Source organism: Tupaia chinensis, unplaced genomic scaffold (genome assembly GCF_000334495.1).
Source record: "Tupaia chinensis unplaced genomic scaffold, TupChi_1.0 Scaffold149831_1, whole genome shotgun sequence".
Lineage (NCBI taxonomy): Eukaryota > Metazoa > Chordata > Mammalia > Scandentia > Tupaiidae > Tupaia > Tupaia belangeri.
The window spans coordinates 168,893-176,942 of record NW_006209676.1 but is presented as its reverse complement, the minus strand read 5'-3'; the positions used below and the strand labels follow the sequence as shown (position 1 = coordinate 176,942).

The following is an 8,050-nucleotide window of genomic DNA, read 5'->3' as shown; positions in this document are numbered from 1 at the left end:
GAATATGGTCTAATCGAGGCTTCCTTGAAGAGATTGTGTGTTCTCAGGTGGAATGATCGCTGTTTTCCTCTCTGGCAGCAGCTCTCTCACTCTCTTCCAACTCTCTCCTAAAGTCAGGGTTGGGAACCTCTTCGGGGACATCCAGAGTAGTTTGTCTGCATTTATCTTTTCATGTGAGCGTAAGTCTCTGCTTGAATACCATTTTGAGAGCTGTCTCAAATCACCTTCTCCTTTTCCCTTCCACCCCTTGCAGGTTCAAAAGTTGACCTGACAGTTGTCGTCATCTTTTATATTTAGTTGAGTCCAGTGCAGCAGTCGCTGGAAATCATACAGATGCCATTCCTCACTCTTCCCCCGACAGGATTTTGACATCACACCTACCCTCAGCCTCAGGCTACCCTTGGTCACAAGCATGAACGTGCCCAGCGCATTCAGTGGGGGTACAAACCCAGAACCTTCCCATGTGGGTCCTCATCGCGTTTCACTGCTACACTGCTGTCCATCCCCAGCATTCATTATTATTATTATTATCATTATTTTTCAGCCAGAAGGTGTGTACACTTGCCAGAGAGAGACAGGGATAAAGACACACAGAACCCCCCCCTACTGGGGGCATGGTCATGCTACAATTCTTTCTCCTCCATTCTTCTTTCCCATCAGGATCTTTGGCACATAGAGTGAGCACCCAGCATGCTTCTCAGGCCTCCAGGGCTGAGATTTGAACCACTGTCTGCACTACAGGATCCAGGCTCAGACTGCTCAGCCACTGCACTATGGGCTGGCCTCCAGCATTCATTCTTCAGTGGAGACCAGTGCCAGACCAAATATATTAGGGCCTCAAATACAAAGATGTCAAAAGTGTTCCCTTTTCCTTTCTCATCTGCAACATGTGCTGACTTTTTTTTTTTTTTTTTTTTGAGAGGTTTTTCGCTATAGGGCGCGTGCGCTCGCCAGACAGAGACATAGAGACAGAAAGCAAGAAATCACCCCCCAGGGGGGATGGTCACACCGCAATCCCTTCTCCTCCATTCTCCTCTCGGGATCTTGGGCATGCACACACAGGCGCCCGGTGTGAGTTTTAAGCCACCGGGTCCGGGACACGAACCACGGTCGACTACGTGGGAGTCCAGCGACATAGCCATTACACTAACTGCTGGTTCGCTGTGCTGATTTTTTTTTAAGAGAGATGTTTTTGCTATAGAGTACATGTACTTGTCAGAGAGACAGAGAGATAGAAAGTGAAAAATCACCCCCTCAGGAGAAATGGCCACTCTGCAATCCCTTCTCTCCCATTCTCCTCTCAGGATTTTGGGTGTGCTTGCACATGCGCCCAGTGTAAGTTTTAAGCTGCTGGGTTTGGGACTCGAACCATAGTCAACTCCATGGGAGTCCAGCGATGCAACCATTCCACCATCTACAGGTTCCACATGTGTGGATTTATTTACTTTATTTTTTTTAAGTTGGTCATTTTCTCTTTTTTTTAAATTTAACTTTATTTATTTATTTGTCTTTCTCTTGACCAGAGAAAGACAGAGTGAGAGAGCGAGAACAAGAGCGAGAAAGTTAGAAACCAAGCCACTAGGTCTGGGATTCGAACCATGGTCGGCCACATGGGAGTCCAGCATCCTTAATCACCATGCCACCTGCCTACCCCACCATGTGCTGATTTCTAACCCCACTGTGGAACAGGGCAGCTTAGGCCAGCTGCAGGTGGTGGCAGGCACCATCTTCATTTTCCTCTACTACTTAGTAACTGGTCAACTGAATCTTCTGAGGCTTGGCTAAAATATTTTTAAATCAATACGAACATGTTAGTATATAAGAACAGAGTTGAGCAGAGATTTACATGCTCTGTTAAAAAAAAAAAGCAGAAATATTCTGAAATAAATAGGCAGAAAATTAATATATGTGCTCATTTTACCAGCTAGAACTTCTGAGTCTCCCTATTCAAATAGCAGCTTCCTTTGCAGTGGAAAGCAGTCACTTCGCCCACATTTGAAATGTACCTCTACTACACTCCTGTATAGCTAACTTTATCTTAGATGAAAATAGCTTAAATCACTAGAATGGAGATCTTACTTTTGCACAAAAAGCAAAAGTCCTGGGATTCGTGTTTTTGTAACTGGAGATAATCATATTAGACCTGAGGTGAGTGAGGTAATGCTTTTTAAAAAATTTGCTGGGGTCAGCAGGGAGCATGGTGATTAAGGCAACTGGATTTCCACATGGCCAACTGCAGTTAGAATCCTGGACCAGTGACTTGAAAATCATGCCTGCTGCATGTGCATGCATGCCCAAAATCCAGAGGAAAATGGAAGAGAAGAAACTGTGGCATGGTCTTCCCTCCTGGTGGGGAGAGGGGTCTCATTTTCCTTCTTTCTGTCTTTCTCTGTCTCTGTCCTCTCCGACAAACACATGTGCCCTATGGCAAAAATCTAAAAAATAAAAATAAAAATTTGCTATAGGGCATGTGTACTCACCAGAGAGAGAGAGAAAGAGAGAGAGAAGGAAAATGAGAAAGCATCCACCCAGAGGGCATGGCCCTGAATCCCTTCTCCTCCATTCTCTTCTTGGGATTTTGAGCATGCACGCACATGTGCCCAGTATCTTTTTTCCAAGCCACCACATCTGAAATTCAAACCATGCCATGTGGGGTACAGTCACCTTAACCCCCCCACACTGGCTGGCCCAATAATACTTTAAAGAATCTCTGTAGTGTTTTCTCAGAGCTCGATCTGTTTATCCACCCACCAGACCAAATATCCACCATCCAGTCATTCATCCAACAGGCATTTGCTGAATGCCGGCTATGTTCCAGCTACTGGCGAACCCTGGGAATATAAAAATGAATAACCTACACGGGTTGCCACGTGCATCTCTCATTCAGGCCCACAGAGGGACCCATGCTGCAGGTCATAAATGTGGTGGCTTTGAAGTACCCAGGTTTGGAAGGTGTTTGAAAGGGCAGCTTCAGCCCAGATAGCCTCGCACAGTGTCAGAGTCTTGGGAGCACATCCGTAATGTGCTGAAGGAGTTTGGGGTTAACATGGGGAACAGAGACCACTGCCGCATCAGATTGCCACTGACTGCATCAGCAGAGTGGATTACTGGCCAGGATCCAAACCTGGCATCCCAAGACATCCAAGAAAGTGAAGGCGCTTGCATGTTTACTTTTTCCATATCACTAGGAGGGCTGCTCCACCTTGCCCTGTGGTATCTGGAGGCCTGGACCTTGCTGTGGCCCTATGTGTCCCAAAAAGGGCCCTGAGATAGTTCCATGCCCCCGCCCCTACTCAGGGAGCTCCAGACTTTTCCTTACTCCCCTGATGCTGTTCCATATACCCTGGGCACCAATGAAGTCTGAGAGTGAGAAGGAAGGAAAAAGAGGAGACGGACACCCAGGCTCCCGCCCTTAAAGAGCTATCGGACTAGCACAGGTCATTTCCAGGGGGAGGGCAGCAGTGGGGAGGTGAGCAGGAGACCGGAAGTCTTTTAGAAGCTGGCATCTTGAAAGTGGGGCCCCAGTGGGGCCAGTAGTAATGGCCACGCGCTGAACTCCCATGTAGTCGACTGTGGTTTGAGTCCCAGACCTGGTGGCTTAAACTCATGTTGGACGCATGTGCATGCGTGCCCAAGATCCCAAGAGGAGAACAGAGGAGAAGGGATTGTGGCGTGGCCATATCCCCTGGGAAGTGATTTCTCACTTTCTGTCTTTCTGTCTCTCTCTGTCTTTCTGGTGAGCGTACATGCCCTATAGCAAAAACCTCTCTCCAAAAAAAAAAGAAAAAGAAGAAGAAGAAGAAGGAGAAGAAGAAGAAGAAGAAGAAGAAGAAGAAGAAGAAGAAGAAGAAGAAGAAGAAGAAGAAGAAGAAGAAGAAGAAGAAGAAGAAGAAGAAGAAGAAGAAGAAGAAGAAGAAGAAGAAGAAGAAGAAGAAGAAGAAGAAGAAGAAGAAGAAGAAGAAGAAGAAGAAGAAGAAGAAGAAGAAGAAGAAGAAGAAGAAGAAGAAGAAGAAGAAGAAGAAGAAGAAGAAGAAGAAGGAGAAGGCGGCCCCAGTTAGAGTGAATTTTCTCTCACTTGTGAGGAAAACAACACTAGCTGGAGAGGCAAGAAAATTTTAGTCCCCAAACTGGCACTAAGAAGCCACTCACCTTTGATCTATTCACATTACCACCGAGAGCCTTGGTTGTCTCAACTAGAAAAACAAGCACATTAGACTAGCTGCTCTCTGACATTTCTCTGTGTTTCGTGATTTAAGGCTTCCCATTTAAAATCATCTCTATGTTAACAGGCCTCCCCAGAGATCTCAAGCAGCTTATAATCATGGCTTGGGGGGAGGGGAGGGAACACATTTATTTAAGCTATTTGAGTTCTGGCTTTTGCATGTTTGCCCGTTCTAACTAACATTTTCATGAGTATACTTGCATTTGAATTATGCTACTGACACACAAACCAAGTAAGGGTTCTTTTCTGTACTCCCATTTTACAGATGAAAAAACTAAGAGGAGAATAGAAAGCTTACATCACCTCATTTGATAAGTGAAATACGTTTTAGATAAAAGCTATGCTCCCTGAGTACCCGATGTCAAAGCCGGGGTCTGGGCTGGGAATGAGGGTCTTTACCACCTGGACGACAGAATGCTGTAATTTTCCTTTCTTGGGAATTTCGTTGAAAATCACCTCAATGCCATGGTTCTTGCAGAATGTAAGAGCACCAATTTTCTTTAACATAGTCTCTGGGGGACTGATCGTGTCTTTTTCCATGTCTTTCTCACTGATGGCACTGGTCTTATTGGAAAAACAGAATCTGAAATCATTCATTTTATTCTGTAACAACATGATAACTAGTTTAAGCCTTTTCCCCCCCTTGAATGGAGACAAAATATTTTATCTTCTGGTTTCTTCTTTTGAATGAAATTTTATCTAAAAACCTAAAGAAGTACTTCAAAAAATATTTTTGCCATTTAAAATATTTTCAGCCCTCAACTCCAGGGATGGGACTTATATTACACTTGGAGTATGCTTTGTGTGTGTGTTCGCATGTGTGTTTCTGCTGAAGACAAAGAAACCAAGAAATGCAAGAAATGGCTTAAATCTAATTTGGATTTAATTTGGGGCTTAGAGCATCATTTTCTTGCTCACGGCATTTGTCTTGACCCCGATTCCAAGACCAATGGCTATTATTAATTGACTGATTTTTGCTTTTAAATGATTCTAGTTCTAGGGGTGTGTGTGTGTGTGTGTGTGTGTTGGCTCAGGAACCAATCCAAGTCCTTCTCCCACCATCCCCCTGAGTCTTCTCTATGCTCACTCTATGTAGGTGCCCACAAGTCTCCACCCTCTTACCAGATTTCAACTTTTTAGATCAATTCTTTTGATTTTTTTTTTCAGAAGTTTATGCTATAGGGTGTGTGTGTTTGCCAGAAGGACAGAGAGACGGAAAGCGAGAAATCACCCCCCAGGGGGGATGGCCACACTGCAATCCCTTCTCCTCCATTCTCCTCTCGGGATCTTGGGCACGCACGCAAATGCATCTACTCTCGGGATCTTGGGCACGCATGCAAATGCATCTGTTGTGATTTTAAGCCACCGGGTCCGAGACTCAAACCGTGGTCAATTACATGTGAGTCCAGCAACATAGCCATTATGCCAACAGCTGATCCCAAATTCTTTTGATTTTTTGAATACATGTTGTCATGTTTTAATTTCACTGTTGTCATATATTAAATTCCTTCATATATCAAGACCTATTGCTAGACTTCTAGTTACCTTTCAAGATTTGCTTGCTTTAAAAAAATACTGTTTTTTAAGTAATATGGCGCAATTCTTTGAACACTATCAAATTTTATAATGAGCTGCCTGTTCTCAGACATTTATTCTATAAAAATGTTACCCATACTAAGTCAGCTGGTAGCATAGTAGTTAAAGGGGCTGGGTCATACATGGCTTACTGCATGGTTCCAGTCCCAGACCCAGAAGTTTGAAAAACATGCCAGGCATGTGGAAATGCATGAGAGGAGAATGAAAGAGAAGGGATTTGGGTATGGCCATCACCCTTGGAAGTTACCTTCTCTCTTGTTTGCTCTCTCTCTCTCTCTCTGGTAAGTGCACATGCCCTAAAGCAAAACAAAAAAAAAAAGTTAATAAAATTTTTTTAAATAAAAATGTTGCCCATTTCAGGGCCAGCAGGTTGCATAGTGGTTAAGGTGATGGACTCCCACATGGCCTAGTACAGTTCAAGTCCCAGACCTGGTGACTTGAAAATCATGCCAGGTGCATAGGCAAATGTGCATAAATTCCCAGGAGGAGTATGAAGGAGAAGGAATTGTGATGTGGTCATCCTTCTGACTGGTGATTTCTCAATTTCCCTCTCACTGTATTTCTCTCTCTCTCTCCCCCTCTCTTTGTGTGTGTGTGTGTGTGATTGCCTGTGCCCTGTGGCAAAAATATTTTTTTTAAAAAAGTTACTTATACAGGGGACCAGCAGGTGGCATAGTTATTAAGGCACTGGACACTCCCCTGGTTCGAGTCCCAGACCTGGTGGCTTGCTTTCTCACATTCCTTCTCTCTCTCCTTCTGACCAAATTAAATAATAATAATAATAAAATTAAATACATCTTTATAAAAGCACTTTCCCTCTCTAAGTGATCTTGAATAGCTTCAATAGTATTGTAATGATCTGATTACTAAAATTATTAGATCGAATTTAGCTTTGAAACTATCTGGGAGATCTCTTAGCAAACATATAGTTATTTCTTTTATAATGAACTTTTCCTACATATTCTTCCATCAAGTTGATAGTTTGGATTTTGCTGTAAAATATTCATTTTGAACTAAATAAGGGTGAGATGAAAACTTATCAAAATTTATTGAATGTAGCAAAAGTATTGCTTAAAAGCAATTTTATAACAGTAAATACTTAGAAGAGAGGCCAGCTGGTGGTGTGGTGCTTGAGGTGACTGGATCCCGCATGGCTAACTGTACTGTCAGAGTTCTGGACCTGGCAGCTTGGAAGACACGCTGGACGTGTGTGCACGTGCGCTCAGAGTGCTGAGAGGAGGGTAGAGAGCAGAGGATGTGGTATGGCCGTCTCCTCTGGAGATTGGGTGCTCTCTCTCTCTCTCTCTTTTGCTGGCCAGCACATGCACCCTATAGCAAATTGGGAGAAAACAAAACAAAACTTAGAGAAGAAAAGAAATCTCAAATCACTCATCTAAGCTTTCACCTTTAGAAATTAGAGGAAGAATGAGCCAGCCCTGTATGTACTGGTGAAGGGAGTCAGATCCCACATGACTGACCATAGTTTGAATCCTAGCCTCAGCAGCGTGAAACACATACTGGGTGCGTGTGTGCCCAAAATTCTGACAGGATGGGAAAATGGAAGATGGAAGAGAAAAGATCGTAGCATAATTATGCCCCATTGGGAGGTGTTTTCTCCCTTTCTACTTTCTCTGAAAAGCACACATGCCCTCTGACAAAAATTAAATTAAACTAAATTTAAAAATAAAACAAGAGGGACCAGCAGTTAGCATAATGGCTTTGTCGCTGGATTCCCACGTAGTCGACCGTGGTTCGAGTCCCGGACCCAGTGGCTTAAACTCATGCCGGGCGCATGTGCGTGCGTGCCCAAGATCCCGAGAGGAGAATGGAGGAGAAGGGATTGCGGCGTGACCATCCCCCCTGGGGGGTGATTTCTCGCTTTCTGTCTCTCTGTCTCTCTCTCTCTCTGTCTATCTGGTGAGCGCACGTGCCCTATAGCAAAAACCTCTAAAATAAATAAATAAATAAAATAATAAAACAAGACAAAAAATTAGAGAAGAGAAAAATAATAACTACAAACAACCAGAATAAAGGAAATGATAAAGAGCAGAAATTAACTAATTTGAACAAAAAAAAAGGAATGAAGAAAAATCAATGAAACTAAAAGTTAATTTAGAAAAATCTATAACATTGGTAAACCTCTAGCCAGTTTGCTTCCCCACATACATACACAAAAAGATAGAAGGCCAAAAATATTGGCGTCAAGAATAAAAGGAGGTAGGTATCTCACAG

General features: G+C 43.4%; 1 pseudogene; it reads right to left on the bottom strand.

The window, feature by feature from the left end:
• The window catches only part of LOC102469617 (spliceosome-associated protein CWC15 homolog pseudogene), an 846-nt pseudogene extending 562 nt beyond the window's left edge, over positions 1–284 (bottom strand).
• Between the last annotated feature and the right edge of the window lie 7,766 nt (positions 285–8,050).